The 18,077-nt window shown below is 45.8% G+C and overlaps 2 pseudogenes; both read right to left on the bottom strand.

The window, feature by feature from the left end:
• Positions 1-5,048: 5,048 nt before the first annotated feature.
• On the bottom strand, positions 5,049-13,338 carry LOC121439924 (annotated as a pseudogene).
• A 565-nt stretch (positions 13,339-13,903) lies between these two features.
• On the bottom strand, positions 13,904-15,184 carry LOC121439911 (annotated as a pseudogene).
• Between the last annotated feature and the right edge of the window lie 2,893 nt (positions 15,185-18,077).

Genomic DNA, 18,077 nt, shown 5'->3' with positions numbered 1-18,077 from the left:
ATGCTTTTCTCTTCCAGAAACACACCTCCACAGGCACACTCAGAAATACTCCAGCAGGCCTGCTGGAGGATGCTTTTTTCTTAGGAGCATGGGTGGTGCCCGTGAGTTTGTTGCCAAAGCACAGAAGAGTGCTGTGATATTCGCAAAGTACCTGTTAGAAAATAATAAGAAGCCGCTTAGTTTTCAGTATTTCTATCAAAGGAAAAGAAGCCTACTGTCTTTGTGTCAGAGGTTAGGACTGGCTGGCTATTTTTGTTTGCATTTTCTGCCTCAAACAGAACAGTAAAAAGAGTCAAAATATTTCCTACCCATTCGGGGCAGTCTCTTGCTCACATTGGAGAAGTTGGGTGCCCGGGTTGAAGACATCCACACCCTTTCCACCTGGCCTGTAGGCTTGGCTTCTGGGGCTCTGGTCTCTTTTGTCTCATTTCATAAATAATAATGACAGGGATGCAGCAGAGGTAATGGGGTTGGGTGGGCAGTGGGTTTGATCCAAGCTCTGTCCCGGGAAGAGGCAGCCTCTCCAGCCCTGGCGGGTCACAGAATGGAGTCTAGGGCAACATGGTGGCTTCCATTTTCTACTTAGTTAATTCTATTTATTTTCTACAGATGAACTCACTCTTAAGAAAAGATTATGATTGAAAATAATGACAAAACGTGCATATAACTGGCCCTTGACAAGTAAAGTTTTCTTTTATCAGTAATTTTTGGATGGAGAGAACCCTTTGCTGCTAGCATTTTAAGGACATTTTGTAGGAAGATCTTTCATGATATCAAGCCATCCATTTCGCTTCCTGTGACAGGCCCCTAGGCCTCAGCGCAGCTGACTCTGGTAGAAGTGCCACTCCGGCTGTGAAAGTGAGCATGGAAACAGCACCACCTGACAAAATGAGAACTGTCCAAGTCCATAGTGCTGGGAAAGTCTCTAAATATACTAACCTTGCTTTTTGGCTTCTGTAGTTCTGCTCCTGACCTCACTGGGATTCCAAATACCCAGTGTATTTTCAGGCTGCCTAATCAAGTCTTTCTATCGGCATAAACCCATGTCCAAGCTCTCTTCTAGAACTCGTGGATTCCCCAAAACTCGATCTAACAGTCTGCAATGTTGTGAACATAAACCACACTATCGTCAAGCCTCATGGGAAATGTTCTGTTTTTATAAACACTGTGTTCGACAGAAATAGCATGAAAGATTTAGCAGGCAGTGGGAGTTCAGGGCTTCCTTAACATTGGAAGCTTGAGGGGCTTCCTCAAATCACCTTTTCTCTTCACTTCGGAAGTCTCCATGGCCTCAGCAAGCAGACATCTTTCCTATGCTCCTGCAGGTGTTTTGTCTTTGTTCCCTGCTGGGTCAGCACTACTGCTGGGTTTTCATTCACTGACCCCTGTTTCTTTCTTCTTTCTGTCTTCCTTCCTTCCTTTTTGTTTTTTTGTTTGTTTGTTTTTGCTTTTTATTTTTTGGTTTCGGAGACAGGGTTTCTCTGTGTAGTCCTGGCTGTCCTGGAACTAGCTCGACTGGTCTTGAACTCAGAGATCTGCCTGCCTCTGCCTCTGAAGTGCTGGAAATGAAAGGCATGCGCCACCACTGCCTGGCAACTGACCACTGTTTCTTATCCCAATCCTTAAGATCCCCTCTCTTTTGTCCTAAACCCTCTCCATCTGCCAATTTAACTTTTCCACCTAGCTGATGTTCCTCCTGAATGACTTTGAATGGAATGGATGGATGATGAGATTTAAATATGGGCTGAGACTCATGCAGAAATGTCACCTGCACTGTGAGACATTAACCAGACAGAACCTTAATTTGACATATTTACGAGGTGAATAGGATTGACATCTTCAGGGCAGAGCATTCATGATTAAGTACAGATGACTTTATAAAAGTAAAAGAGGCCTAAACACTTACATGGACCCCTGTCTCTTACCAAGATGTCCTGCCCTGGTTTGGAACTCTGCCAGCACTGAAACCATTACCAGATTTAGTCTCTTAACTTTGGGTCCAAACAACCCTCTTTCCTTTATAATATACCCAGTCTGTGGCATTATGTTTTTAGCAACAGAAAACAGGTTAGGGCAATGAATAACATTTAAATGTTTTAAGTGATAACTTTCTCTCGTCCCATCCCACACCCTTGACCCAATGCTACTACGTACCCTGTAGGTGTTCTTGGAGGATCATCGCCTTACTTGGAACGGAACATTAAAACACTCTCGATACTCTTCATTCATGGTGATTTTATTCTTGTGATGCCCACATATCTTTTCTTCTCCACTTCCATGGCCACCACCCAGTCCAAGCCCTCAATCCATGCCCTGGTGCCTGGTTTCCTGTGTCCCCCTTTTCTCTTGTCCCTAATTCTTGACTAAAGATGTTTAACCAACACACATGCTGCTACCCTTCCTTAATTGTTCCTTTTTCTTTAGCAAGTTGTGTTTTAGGAGCCCAGAAATTAGAAAATGAAGGTCCTGGGCTCTGAAGGCCCTCGTGAATAGATGATGATCAGATCTGGGATGGCCAACTTGGCTGCCATCCCTGCCCAGATCCAACACTCCCAGTCAGTCCACCCCAAGGGCATTGCAATGCCACTTCAATGAACACATATTCAAAGGAGAGGTAGGACATATAGCAGAGGGATGCAGAACTAGAGATGCCATGGCAGTGGCGGGTGTGGAAGAAGGATGCAATGAACAGTGAGCATGGCTTTGATGAGCAGGGCCCATATGGTAGCACACAGCAGCCTGGAGCTAGAACAGACCAGTTTGAAACGGTCTGAGCTGGTTTGAACCGGGCTGAAACAGCTTGAACCAGTAAGAACCGGCCTGAACCGATTTGAACCGGCTCGAACTGGTCTGAACCGGCCTGAACCAGTATCAAACGGTTTCAACTGGCTTTAGCCGGTCTAAGCTTTTTTGAAATGGCCTGAATCAGCTCAAACCGGTCGTAATGAGTCTCGACCAGTTCGAGCCTGTCTGAACCGGTCTGAACCGGTCTCGACCAGTTTGTGGCTCAAACCAGTCTGAATAGCTCTTGGCCGGTTTGAACCGGTCTGAACCGGCTTGAACCAGTATGTGCCGGCCTGAACCAGTTTGAACAGGTCTCGACCGGCTTGAGCCGGCCTGAGCCGGTTTTGACCATTTTGAACCGGCCTGAACTGGCTCAAACTGGTCTGAAACAGTCTCGACCGGTTTGTGCCGGTCCAAACTGGCTCAATACTGTCTGAACCGGTCTCAGCCGGCTTGAGCCAGTCTGAACCGGCATGAACCAGCCTGAACCGGTTTGAGCCTGCCCCCTACCGGCCTGAGCCGGAGTGAAGCGATCTCAACCGGTTTGAGCCAGTCTGAACCGGTCTCCACCAGTTTGAGCCTGCCTGAACCGGCTGGAACCGGTCTGAACCGGTCTTGACTGGTTTAAGAGAGTTTGGACTGGTCTGAACTGGTTTAAACCGGTCTGGACTGGTCTGAACCAGTTGAACCGGTCTAGATGGGTCTTGCCAGTTTTAGTTGGTCTTGACCTGTCTGGACCGGCTTGAACTGGTCTGTGCCAGTTTGAAGCGGTTTGAACCAGTCTGAACCGGTCTGAGACAGTTTCAACCAATTTGCATCAGCCTGAGTCAGTTGGACCAGACATGTGTGGCGAAAACGACACATGTGACAGATATGACATGCGTGACAAAAACTACACACGTGATGAAAACAATGCACGTGACAGATACAATGTGCACAGCGAGGACGGCACACGTGAGAGACACACCACGAGTGATGGAAATGACACGTGTGACAGAAACAGCACACATGACAGAAATGGCAGTGTCAAACACGTCACACGTGACAGAAGCAACACGCATGACCAGTACAGGACACGTGAGATAAATGATGCGTGTGACCGTTGCGACACATGTTTCTCATGCAACACCGGTGACAAAAGCATGCGTGACAGATAGAGCATACGTGACGGATAGAGCATGCGTGACGGATAGAGCATGCGTGACGGATAGAGCATGCGTGATGGATACGACTCTTTTGTCAAGGGTTTTTTAGCATCTAATGATCCAATATGATCATGTGAATTTTTTCATTCAGTTTGTTTATATGGTGGGTTGCATTGACAGATTTTCGTATGTTGAACCATATTGTGGGTGGACTTTCTCAAAAAAAATACTGGAAAACCAAATCCAAGAACACATCAGAAAGACCTTCCTCTTCTTCTCCTCCTCCTCCTCCTCTGCTTCCTCCTCCTCCTCTGTTATTTGCTGTCGTTTTAGAGCCTGTCCTGGAACTAGCTCTTGTAGACCAGGCAGGCCCTCAAACTCACAGAGATCCTCCTGCCTCTGACTCTAGAACTTCTTAAGGAAGGCAGGGTTTATTTTATTTTGCCTCATGGTTTTCTTTTGTTCGCTTCCTTTGTTTTTAATGGTTATTTATTTATTTTTAATGGTTATTTATTTAATCAAGATGAGTGTGGCATACTCCTTTATTCCAGGAGAGGGTGTCATATCCCACCATAGATATTGTGAGCCCCCTTAGGTTGCTGGGAATTGAACTCAGGACCTCTGGAAAAGCAGCCAGCACATTTCACCGCTGAGCCATTCTCAAGTGCTCTTGGCTCACCCTTTGAGCGTGTACTTAATCGCGGCAGCTGCAGCAGGAGCGCCCTGAGGAAGCTAGAAGCCTTCCAGCTGCCTCTGCTGGCACTCAGCTTGGTTTCTCCGTTTTATCCATCCAGGCCACCAACCCGTGCAAGAATGACGTGCACCTCTAGAATGGGTTGTCCCTCCCCTGCTAACTCCACCTGGAAACTTTCTTAAAGACACAGCCAGGGTTTTGTCTCCTAGGTCATGTCAAGTTGACAATGCGTACTACCGGAAGAGGTCGGGATGGAGAAAGAAGGTGTCCTAGTTAGGGTCTCTACTGCTGAGACAAAAGAAAGAAATCCAGTCACAAAGGCACTAGTAGGTCTATGTGAAGAGGCTCTGGTGGAGTAACTGAAAACAACCAGTTATTTACAAGATACACAAGCAGGAACGGTGCACCTAGCCCAGCAGTGGTGCTCAGAAGCCAAAAGTGTTCTCTCCGTTGCAGACCACATACAAGAATCCATCTTCATCCTTTTTCCTCTGGCAAAGCTGCCCCACAGAGTTAGGCTGGACTGTGGGATTGACTTGTCCACAAACAGGAAGACCGCCTTCTCAGAAGGAATCCGGATCCTTTTCCTGATGATCCACATGAACTAAGCCACAGTGATGTCAGATGGAACCAAGAACCTCCTTTTGGCAATGGCAACAATCTGAGTGCCTGAGACCTTTTCCACGATCACGGGAATCCGGTTGGGGTACTTCGCTCAGATCTTCGCAGACTCCACACATCTATGTTCCAGCGAGTAGTTATCCTTAAACATCCACTTCACGGCTGCGGGAGATGATGCGGGGGCCAGAGCTGTGGACTTCGGGGAAGCAACCACAACAACAATGATGGAGGCAGCGGCTGCAGTGACAACTACTCAGCAGATGGGACTTTGGCAGTCCTCAGCCTGCTTTCTTATGGAACCCAGGACCACCAGCCCAGGAACGGCATCACCACCACAGACTGGGCCCTCCCTCATTGACCACTAAATGAGACAGTGCCTTACAGCTGGATCTCAAGAAGGCATTTCCTCAGCTGAGGCTCCTTCCTCTGATGACTTTAGCTTGTGTTGTGCTGACACACCTAACCAGCCAGTACAGAAGATATGGGGCCTAAGGCCAGCCTTAGGGGCCTAGAAAGCGACAAGAAGGGCAATGGTATCAGATACTGTGTTGCTGTTTCCGGAAGACAGCAATCCTAGTGTTAGATGCTGCAGAGACACAAATGGCAAAGACCAAAAGTTTGAACCCGACAAACCTCTTACTACATCCAAAAGAACATTCTCCAGCAGGAAAACTTACCAGTGCCCTAGTAAGTGGACAGGAATAGCTTGTCATAGCAGAAGCAAGGGCCTCAAGCCAGCTTGACAAAAATCAACAAGACACTAACTGTTCCTTTTCTACTCCTGCTGTAGAAAGTTATCACGCCAGGCGGTTTTGAAAACAACGGCTAATAGATCTGATAGCTGCAACCTAAAGTTTACAGTAAATACAGGGGTCAAAGGAACACAAGAAGTCCCTAAAGGGGGTCACTGACCCGTCCTGTAGGCCACGTAATTCGTGGGCCTCGAGTTCGGGATCACCTGGGTAGGAAGGGAGGGAAAGAGAGAGAGAACCTAGCACGAGTAAAGAATGTCAGAGTCAATCTGAAATGCGTCAAGGTTCCGTTTATTGCAGGCAGTGATTTATTCTTATAGGGCAGTTCTGGTAGGGAGGGGTAAGGTTAGAGGGGAATGAAAACTATAATGCCCTAGGCCAAGGGGGAAGTAGTTATTTTTCACAAAATGTCTTGACCACAAGACGCTTTGAATGTCACCAACTAAATTTGTACTATCTGTAATGTGTCTTGACCACGGGATGTGTCAAAAGACAACAGCTATATATGTAATGTCTCATTAGGAGGTCTGTGGTCAGTTCTGTCCCAAAACCTATTGCTGATTGTGCAGTAGGCTGTTTTGCAGCAATCTATTTTTGTAGAGGGGATGAGGAAGATTGGTCAGCACTTTAGATCAGGGGGCTTCTTGGTCCCCAACAGGTCACGAGCAAATCCAGACTAGAGAGAGACACACTAATGCCTCACTTCTTCCAAACACCGTCAGAACAGAAAATGAAGGCAAATCACAGTTGGAAACATTAGAAATACATCAACCAATTGCAATGTATTGATTTGGTCTGAATCTTACCTCAAACAAACTGAAAAATGCATAAGGCAATTAGGGAAAGTGAAGCAGTGCCTGAATACTTGATGATATTAAAAATGGTTTGATTGCCTTAGGTGTTACAATGAAAGAGTAACAGACTAAGCAGCATGGTGTCTGGGGTTTGTACTAGAGCCCTCTAGGAGAAAAGCCAGGGTTTGGTGGGGTAGGGGAAGAACTGGATTGACCAAACTGATAGTGGACCAGCCAGGTGATGGAGACTTATTCATTATTCCCCTTCTGCTTCTTTAATGGTTTTCAATTTTCTGTCATCAAAAGAAATATCATCAAAAGGTGGTTTAGGCCATATGCATACTCTTTTCCATTTTCGTTTTTGAAATAAGGTTTCATGTTTCCCAGGCTGGCCGCGAACTTCCTATGTAGCTGAGGATGATCTTGAATTGGATCTTCTGCCTCCACTGTCCCAGAGCTTGGATTACCTGCACCACCCAGGTCATCCTCCCTCTTCCCTTCTTCCCTTTCTGAACAATTTGGTGTGAATATGGAGAAAAGAGGGCTAAAATTATGTGTCATTAAAATAAGTTTTAATTGTCCAACCACATTAAGAAGAAATGCAAATAAATATAGAAAAGGAAGAAAACATGATCAATATATTTTCTTTTTTTGAATGTTCTTCATAGCAATAGCAATAATTTTGACATGCTATAGTGTGAATTCTAATTTGTGTTAATAATAAAAACCCAGAGTCGGCTATTAGGGGGTAAAAGCTGAAAGATCAGAGAAGCAGAGCAGCTGGCCACTAGTTCTTACCTCTATGAAATCCTCAGACTGAAGTGGCAAGATCCTGTCTCTACGAATCCTCAGAATGAATTCAGCCTTGAACACTGTCTCCTCCCGCCTTATATTTCTCTCTCCACCCAGTCATATCCCTTCCTGTCTCCACCTCCCTAGTGTTGTGATTAAAGGCTTGTGACTCACAAGTACTGGGATAAAAGGTGTTTGCCACCACTGCCTGGTCTCTATGGTTAACTAGTAGGCAAGCTTCAAGCTTTATTTGTTAAATCACAAACAAAATATCACCACAAAGTGTCACTTGGCACATTTGTAGCACAGGATGGATGAGTGTTTTTCTAAACACTTTAAAATATTGCTCAACAAGCGGGTAAGTAAAGCGTGACTCACATGTAATCAGCTGTTATTCTGCCTCACAGAAAAAGAGATTAGTTACTTGTCCTGTTTGCTGCAACAAAATATCCCATGAGAGCGACTGAAGGAAAGGGTTGCTTTAGTTTATTGCTCCAGTAAACTGAGGAACATTATGACAAAGAAGCAGGAAGTGGCTGGTCACATTGAGTCCAAACCAGGAAACAAAGAACATGCATGCATGTTGGCAGAGACTGCTCGTTTGTTCCTGGCTGCCCAGACTCAAAATAACCACACGGAAATCTGTATCAATTGCAATCCTGTTTGGCCAATAGCTTAAGCATATTTCTGGCTAACTCTTATATTTTAAATTAACCCATTTACATTAATCTGTGTATTGCCACATGGCTGTTGCTTACCTGCAAGATTCTGGTGTGTCTGTCTCCTGTGGGCAGGTACTTGGCTTCTCACTGACTCTGCCTACTTTCTCTATATCTCTTCCACCCTGGCTACATTCTGTTAGCAGCCTCTTTATTAAGCAATAAAAGCAACACATATACAGAAGGACTTCCCACACCAGATTGACTCTCTCTTTTAAGTCAGTCTAGGACCCTAGCCCATGTGATGAACCATTTCTACTTAGGGGAGTCTTCTACCTCAATAACCTAGTTTAGAAAATCCCTCATAAACGAAAGTGACCAAAGACTTGTGTCCTTGCTAAAGCTGACAATATCAACCAGCAGAGAGGGAAACTTTAAAACCTGAGCACGACACTGGGGATTCTTGCAAACACTACTCTAGGTGAAATATGCCAGGCACATAGAGACAACTTTTTTTGTGGTGATTCCACTTACACCAGGTACCATCTGTCAAATCCATAGAATGAGGAAGTAGGATAGAATTTGCCCCAGTCAAGCAGGAGAAGAGGCCAGGGTATCAGTGTCTAGGAGAGCAAGGCTTCTGTCTGTGATGATGATAGCTTTGGAAATGACCAGTGGTTAACAACAGTTGTATAGATGGCTGCAATGCCACTCAGCTGTGCACTTAACAAGAGACTAAAATGCTAAGTTTTTCACATATATTTTGTTACATATACACAAAAAAGCATTCAAAATTTTCAGTTGTCTTTAAAATAGATTAAACCACTAATAGATGAGTTTGACCTAAAAATATACCCGACTGGAGAGGCCATGACTTTGGTCTGGTCTGCCTGCAGGTCCATCACATCGTCTATAAACCACTGTATGGTGTTGTTTCGGCTCATAATTTCACAATTCCTTTCCTTTTAATACATGTCATTATTTGTGGTATGTACACTATATATCAGTGAAAAGGCCTATCACGATTTATTTACCACCCCACTGTTGTCCTTTTTTATGAGACTTTAAACTTATTTTTCCATGAATTTTAGATTTTTTTTTTTAATCGCAGCAACTTTTACAGAAGGATCCAGATTTCATGGAGTAGAGGAGTCTGGGAAATAGTGGGGGAAGGAGACTGGCTGAAGGTTGCAAGGCATGAGATGCAGGGAGGAGGGGATGGGCATTAGAAATATAGCCAGTATGTTTCCTGAGGGGGATGCTTCCTGGGAAAGGAAATGCAGGTGGAAAGCATCAGGGAGGCGGGGTGTTTAGATGGTGTGACATCAGAGTCTGGCTTCAATTCCCTTCTCTGCTTCTCACACACAGGTCCTGAAGTGGGGAGGTGACGAAGGCAAAGTCTGTCCAGTTGAGCTTATTGAGACTCAGCACAGGTCAGAGCCCTCCTAGCACAGAGCTGATGACTAGACACACACCAGGTCTCCTAAGGAGATTTCTCCTCCTGTCTGAATGTGGGAAGCCACAGGCTGTCCTTAAATGCACAAGGAAGCAATTGGTGGCGATTTCAGAAATTTTGGGTATTCTGGAACTTAATAAACTTTAAAAATTCCTGCTTCACCTCTCTCTCTCCTTTTTGAAATACAATTCCCAAGGCATGGCATTTGAGACCATTAAGCCAATTAAAGTCATTTATGTTTTATTATACCAATCCCCTCTGCCTTCACTGACAGTGTCCTTTCAATTACATGGTTCAGGCAAGAAATCTCAGTACTAAAGAGGTGAAGCCAGCAGGCTTGTAAATTCCAAAAGAAATCAGACTACATGGCAATTCCTTGTATTGGACGAAAAGACACAGCCATTGATGGTGGCTTGAAGGTGTTATCCCAGAGCTTAGAACACTGAGGATCTGAATTTTTCATTTCTTTTTGTTTGTTTGCTTTCTTTACTTTTCTTTATTTTTTCTTAATTTTCCAAGACAGGATCTCACTAGATAGGTCAGGCTGTCCTGGATCACACGATAAAGCCCAGGCTGTTCTAAACTCACAGAGATCCACCTGCCTCTCCCAGCTGCTGGAGTAAGGCATGCACCACCATGCTAGACAGAGGATCAGGATTTTAAGGACAGACTCGGCTACACAGCTGTTCAAGGCCAGGTGAGGTTACAGCAGACCCTGTGTCTCACAAACCAAAGAGGAAAATTCCCATGACTCTGCCCCTCAGCACTTCAGATTGTCTCTGTGATGGACAAAAGTTCCTTTCAGCCCTGGCCATCACTGCTCATTCTCAGATGTAGTTTGTGACTTGAGATCTTTGAGTTCAGGACGTTGTATTGCTTGTTCCCAATGTCTGTGGATAATGTGACTCAAAACAGAGAGTAAGTTCCCCTTTTATGGATAATTGGAGGAAGGAAAATGACTTAAAGAATGAAGGGAATAAGAGAGTGGGAGCAGGCAGTGAGGGAAAACTTTAGGATAACTTTGGAGTAACAGAGGACCTACATATAGGTGGTCTAGCTACTTCTAATCTCCAGCCCCACAGATGCCTGGTGCCCACCCACAAGCCCATGACTAGTGACCATCTTACCACTCCTGCCTCCAACAAAGTGTCACTGAGTTGCAATGTCTTGTTCTTATGGGAAAGAGACTAACCAGGAAGTCCTCATGAGGCAACTGAGTGTGATAGTCCAAATTCCCAGCAGCACAATCTCCAGAAAATAAAGTTTCTGTGAGTTTAAAAGGGCCTGAGTCGCTTGCCTTCTCCACAGAGAGGAGAACAGCTCCTGACGATGTTGCCTATAAGATCCTGAGACACCAATGCAGCTCCATCATCTTGTGCTCTTCCCAGTAGAATGGATGGTGGGTTTTCACGGCTCTGCCGCCTATCTTGGCCCCCAGGAGAGATGGGAAAGGGTTGTTTCTATTCCCATTAGAGATTCCCTGGATTCTGTAAACAAGAACATTTACCAGGAATAGACTCTTGGGGACACACTACAAGGAAATAACTCACATGTGGAGGTGTAATGACCTCTTTGTTTTAAAAGAATTACTGAAGAATATGAGCAGCTCAGAGTAAAGGAGGTAAAACAGTCACAGACTGAAATCCTCATTACTGCCCAAACCCTGAACCCAACTTCCAGTGAGACCGTAACTGAGTCAGTAAGACCATATTCCTTCCTAAGCCATGTGTCCAGTATCTGCACCAGTACTGCCCAAGGGGGTATTTAACAGTCAACCATGATCCATTATCATTGGAGGTCAGTAGAGTCATACTGTGGGGCCAAAACAGGAACTATATACCTCACTAGCTAAGGGGTCTGTTTGCAGTTAATACAGTTAGGAGTAAGCTCCTGTTCATCCTCTCTCAGCAGATTTCAGCTTGCATCACAGACACCATCTAGAAATCAACTGTGGACTACCAATGGCTCCAAGGTGCTGTGAGCATGGACTTGCTGAAAGCTGATGTGCATCAGTCCAGCTGATGAGATTGCTCCATGTTTGTTTAGCTGGGTCAGCTCAGCAGGTGCTTCTGAAGAAAGCCTATTCCCTGAATCCCCTCCAGGCCTTTTGCTGGTATTCCAGCATTCCTGGGCCTTGATAATGACGTCCTGTTTATAGCAGGAAGTAGTTACAAAAGAGAGTATTTGACCTTTTGTACTCAACAGGTTGGATTTTGGGCAAAATTGTACGTCCCTGATAGGGGACAAAATGTCTGCCTTGGCCGGGTGATGGTGGCGCACGCCTTTAATCCCAGCACTCGGGAGGCAGAGGCAGGCGGATCTCTGTGAGTTCGCGACCAGCCTGGTTTACAGAGCTAGTTCCAGGACAGGCTCCAAAGCCACAGAGAAACCCTGTCTCGAAAAACAAAAAACAAACAAACAAAAAATGTCTGTCTTGGCATACATGAAATATAGCTGTTAAAACCAAATATGCCCAGATCCATCAATAGATAGATTCATTTTCTGAAGTAGTTCTGCAATATGATGGGCCTTCAACCTACTCTATGTAAAAAAGGAAGTAATATATGGAAATAAAATAAAAGTTTTGTTCTTATACAAATATGCTCAGGAATCATTAGAGATTCTTTGCCTATATTTAAAATTGTTGCAAAAGGACATGGTCAACAAGACAAAATGACAGCCTACAGAATGGGAAAAGACCTTCACTAACCCTACATCAGACAGAGGTCTTATCTCCAAAATATACAAAGAACTTAAGAAATTGATCATCAAAAGAACAAATAATCTGATTTTTAAAAAATGGAGTAGAGACCTAAACAGAGAACTCTCAACAGAGGAACCTAAAATGGCTAAAAGACACTTAAAGAAATGTTCAACATCCTTAGTCATCAGAAAAATGCAAATCAAAATAACTCTGAGATCCCATTTTACACCTGTAGGAATGGCCAAGATCAAAAACACTGATGACAACTTATGCTGGAGATGTTGTGGGGAAAAGGGAACACTCCTGCATTGCTGGTGGGACTGCAAGATGGCACAACCTCTTTGGATGTCATTGTGGCGATTTCTCAGAAAATTAGGAAACAACCTTTCTCAAGACCCAGTAATACCAGTTTTGGGTATATATCCAAAGGATGCTCAATCGTGCCACAAGGACATGTGCTCAACTATGTTCATAGCAGCTTTGTTTGTCATAGCCAGAACCTGGAAACAACCTAAATGCCCCTCAACCGAAGAATAGACAAGGAAAATGTGGTGTATTTACACAATAGAGTACTACACAACAGAAAAAAATAACATCTCGAATTTTTCAGGCAAATGAATGGAGCTATAAAACATCATTTTGGGTGAGGTAAACCAGACCCAGAAAGACAGTTATCACATGTACTCGCTCATAACTGGTTTTTAAACATAAAGCAAAGAAAAACAGCCCACAAATCATAATCCCAGAGGACCTAGACAACAATGAGGACCCTAAGAGAGACTTACATAGATATAATCTACATGGGAAATGTGGGAAGCTGTGTCACCCCTGTTCTCTGCATCTGAACCTATTACAGCCTGTGCATCACGCCTCTCACCAAACAGGCACTCGGCTCCACACAGTGTTTATCAAAGGTCTCCTTGGTCCACACTCCCATACTAGTGAACAAGAAAGGGTTAACAATTTCATATACTAACTCAGGAATTGTACTTCAAGACAGGGTTTCTCTGTAGCTTTGGAGACAGAACACAAAGGGAGATGGACTTCCGGCGGAGGCAGAGTGGAACTCAGGTGTGATGTGTTGCATTTGCCTTTGCTGTGTGGAGCTCAGAGGACAGGTCTGGACTGGAGACTTGGCGTAGGGCTGGCAACTGAAGCCATGGGAGTCGCTGAAATGGGCTCTGGGGAATGAATGAGTCGTTCAGATGCAGAGAACAGGGGTGGCACAGCTTCCCACATTTCCCTGCTTAAGCTATGGTCAGTTCATCATACATAATGCCCTATGTCGATAGCTACTAAAGAATTCTTTATTCCTCATTGCTCCTTGAAGCTTCGTGAGGCTGAGGATGTGAGGATCTCACATCACATACTCTACCCTGCTGGGGGCGGGCCTTAACTGGTGACCTCACGGAGGATGAAGGCTACCCAGGTCGCCCGGTCCTTGGTGCGTAGATCCCTCCACACAACAAGCCTTTCTGGTCAGTACGCTCACACCACGGTCATCAAGCCAGCTGGAGCAGGCCGTGGCGGGTCAGCAGGCTCTGGGTTCGGTTGTAGACGTCCTCCAGTACTCCGGCGGCCCGGGTCAGGGCCACCCTCGCGTCCGCCTCTCTGGTTCCGGGACACGCTAGCTGGAGCAAGCGGCCGCGACTCGGGAGGGCGAGGATGGCCAGGCAGACGGCCTGGCAGATGAGCCATGGGTGGTGCTCGGCCAGCGCGGTGCTGTAGGCGTCCCCGCATTGCACGCCCGCGTCCGGACCTCCGAGCGTCCCTGTCACCGCTCTGTGGAGGCAGAGCTGGGACCAGCGCAGTGTGCGGGGCAGCGAAAGCAGCGTTCGAGTCCTAGGCTTGGTCCCGGGGCGCGGTCCCTGGTAGCTCCAGTAGTCCTGCTTGCCGCTCCCACGTCGCCATAGTAGCCAGGGACGCGTAGTGCAAAGCATCTGGGCCCTGCAAGCAAGCCTCGAGGGCGGTCACCTTGACCTCACTGGTGGCGAAGGCGTAAACAGCCAAGCGGGGTTAGGAACCTGTTTGGTGGTGGAAAGGTGAAGATGACTTGAGAAAGAGCAATCAGTCGTTTGGAAGATGGCTTTGGGGAGGGAGACCTCCCTGAGTAGTTCCCTCCATCCTGCCAGATACTGAGACAATTCCACATCCCCTTCGGGGCTCAGACAGGCCAGGAAGGGGCTCATCGTGCGACCCAGCACCCCTTGAGGCCCCAGACAGGGAGGCTCTTCCTTCCCCGGAACCACCAGGGCTGTCAACTCTGGACCGATCTGGGAGGTAGACATAAGAGAGATGGGTGACAAGTTCCTAACCTGTTCGGCCTACTATTGGGTTCTGAAAAAATTGTCCCTCCGGTTTAGCTGGATTTCCTCCTGGTTCTTCTTATCATCTGAAGGGAGAGGGGACCAGAGAGGAGCCTCCTTTCCTTAGCTTCTCAGTCTGGGACCCCCGATTTCTTGTTCAGAGTTTTCAGACTCTGGCCTTAACTCAAACGTACCTGGGAAGGTAGCCATCCCTCTGGGTTGCCGGACTGCCACCCCGGCCTGCAGCCTGTCAGGATACCAGAGGTGATCTGAAGCAAGGCAGTAAGGGCTGGAGAAGGAGAAGGGGGCTTGAGTTCCCACAGGCTGGACTGCTGACTTCTCTGAGCCGGTAACGCAAGAGGCCACTCAAGAAAGAGTCGCACACTGGTGTAGAGAAATGAACAGCATGAGGATAGCGAAAGGAATTGCATGGCAGAACCAGCGTCCCAGGGCTGGGGAGGTCAGTGAGACCCCCATGACCTTTGCTGGCACACCTCACCTAGCTGGGGGTGGCTTTTACCTCCCTTGGTGTCCGGAGGTGCAGATGGTTAATAATTAATCTATTAAGGCCCCCTCCCCTGTGTCCTTTGCCCCAGAGGCCAGAGCCTGGCGTGAGGAACCTAATGAAGATCTGGGGGATTTGGCATGTGACATGTTACCTTTACATGTGGGACTAACCTGTAATAAGAGGAAGCCTCTCATGGGTCCATACTTTAAACCTGGGCACGAATTCATTAGACCCTGAGGATAATGGGTCTTTGTAAATCTCATGTGGGGACCGAGTAATAACACTGTGACTGGAAAAGCTGACCCCTAATTGCCCAGTAACTCTTGCTGGGGGGGGGGGGGGGAAGGGAGGCGCGATAGCAGCGCTCTTCTTTTACATTCTTATAATTTAATTTTTGTTTTTTTTTGTTTTTGGTTTTGGTTTTTGTTATTGTTGTTGTTGTTTTGTTTTTTTGAGACAGGGTTTCTCTGTGTAGCTTAGGAGCCTGTCCTGGAGTTCACTTTGTAGACCAGGCTGGTTTCGAACTCACAGAGATCCACCTGCCTCTGCCTCCCCAGTGCTGGTTCTAAAGGCGTGCGCCACCACCTCCTGGCATGATTTCATTTTTAAGCTCCACATTAACTTTTCCTTCACTAAAACAATCTTTACTCCCTGCTACCATGCCAGGCCCTATACTAGATTCCCCAGAATATAAAAGTGTTTTCACGGCTGGCCATGGTGGCCCAGGCTTTCGTGTAACCTTAGGTATTTGGGAGGCTGAAGTAGGAGTATCAAAAGCACAAGGCCAGCCTGAGTAACTTATCCACACTCTGTCTTAAAAAATTTTAAAATGTGAAAAGGGCCATTCCTACTCCAATAGCAATGTCTAGAGATGCTCACAACAGCCCAGCATTTGACATACCATTATAGGTTCTCTAAAATACAGACTAACGAAAATGGCTATCTGGAACTCCTGGTAACAGAATTGTTGATCTTTATTCCAAGAAGCTTGGGAAGGCACCAAAATCCATATGTGGTGTGTGTCCAAGCAGACTTTGAGGAGTTTGTGCTCTGAGACCTAAAGTCCTCATGACATTTCCTAAAACAACAACGCTAGCAGGGTATAGGGTGATTCCACTTGTGGTAAATGTGTTCATGACAGGATCTAGTGAATGTTCCTTATTGAGGAGCAGAAAACCATTGTTGAAGGCACAAATACAGGTCAGAAAGCTAAGTAAATATTTTGCCTTTTTGTTTGTTTGGTTTTTTTTTTTTTTTTTTTTTTGAGACAGGGTTTCTCTCTGTAGTTTTGGCTGTCCTGGAAGTCACTCTGTAGACCAGGCTAGCCTCGATCTCACAGAGATCCTCCTGAGATCCTAGTTCTGCCTCCTGAGTGCTGGTATTTAAGGCGTGCGCCACCACTGCCCAACTAATATTAAACTTTTTAAGATAATAAAAATCAAACCTTGTTCTGTGAAAAAAAATTCAAAATAGTTTAAAATTTTTAAAAAAGTATCAAAAGGCTTAGGAGTTTAGCTCAGTGGTAGAGCGTCTTTCTAGTGCGTGCAAGACTCCAGGTTCAATTCCCAGTACTCTGTGTGTGCATGTGAGTGTGTATGTGTGTGTATGTGTGCATGTGTGTGTGTGTGTGCATGTGAGTGTGTATGTGTGTGCATGTGTGTGTGTGCATGTGAGTGTGTATGTATGTGTGTATGTGTGTGTGCATGTGAGTGTGTATGTGTGTGTATGTGTGCATGTGTGTGTGCATGTGAGTGTGTATGTGTGTGTATGTGTGCATGTGTGTGTGTCTGTGCATGTGAGTATGTATGTGTGTGTATGTGCGTGTGCGTGTGTGTGTGTGTGTGTAGCACAGCTCAAGCTGCACTGGGAGCATCTTCTGTCTTCCCCACTGGAATGCGAGCTTTGATGAAGACAGGTGCCTGCTCCCTCTGTGTCTTCTGAAGACTGAACCCGTGACTTTGCATGTGCCAGGGAAGCACTTAGCCTTGAGCTGTAGCATCTTCAAATCCCGCTTTTTCCCCCTTTCCCCTTTTATTTTTGAGACAAGGTCTAAACTGAGCAGGTTGATTCCTTTTATTTACTTGCTTCTTTGACACAGGGTCTCTATCTGTAGGCCTGGTTTATTGATTTATTTGAGACAATGTCTGTCTATAGCCCTGACTGTCCTGGAACTCACTCAATAGATCAGGCTGTTCTTAAATTCACAGAGATCTTCCTGCCTCTGCTTCCTAAATGTTGGGAGTAAAGGTGTGTATCACTATGGTCCACATCTCAGGTTGGTTCTGAACTTTCTATCCTAAGCTTTCTGAGCCACTGCAATCACACACAGGCTGGATCCACCAGGCCTGGTCAGGCACCTTACTTTTCTTGGTCATTTTAGACATTTGGAATATTGTTTGCATTAAATGCAAATATTCGTTAAGGAGAGCAATGTGTCTGAATGAGGCCAGTAAATCAGAGATGGTCCATGCCCCCTGACAAATCTAGCATGTTTTGTTTTCTTGTTTTATGAATTAGGGGTCCATCTACTGGTCATAGGAGGGAAGGCATTCCGGGAAAGGAGTGAAAAAAATATAAGCAAGCCAGGGCAAAGTGGGTGTAATGCCAGGCTGGCCTGCGGTATATAGTGAGCTCCAGGCTAGTCTTGGCTACACAGTAACCCCTGTCTTAAAGAATATCAGAAGCAGGGGAAGAGCAGCCCCATTTGTTCAGTTACCTCAGTCCCTGTTCTTAAAGTCTTAGAATTATTCACAGCTCACTGGATATGGTGCCCCCTGTTGCTAATCCTAGCACTTGGGAGGTCTAGGCAGAAAGATTCTGGAGAAGGTCAGTTTAAGGCAACCGTGCTTGGGCAACCTTGCT

Source organism: Microtus oregoni, unplaced genomic scaffold (assembly GCF_018167655.1).
Source record: "Microtus oregoni isolate MIOR12 unplaced genomic scaffold, Mior012 000064F_ref0000363, whole genome shotgun sequence".
NCBI lineage: Eukaryota > Metazoa > Chordata > Mammalia > Rodentia > Cricetidae > Microtus > Microtus oregoni.
The sequence above is the reverse complement of the archived record's forward strand: the minus strand, read 5'-3'. Positions and strand labels throughout refer to the sequence as shown.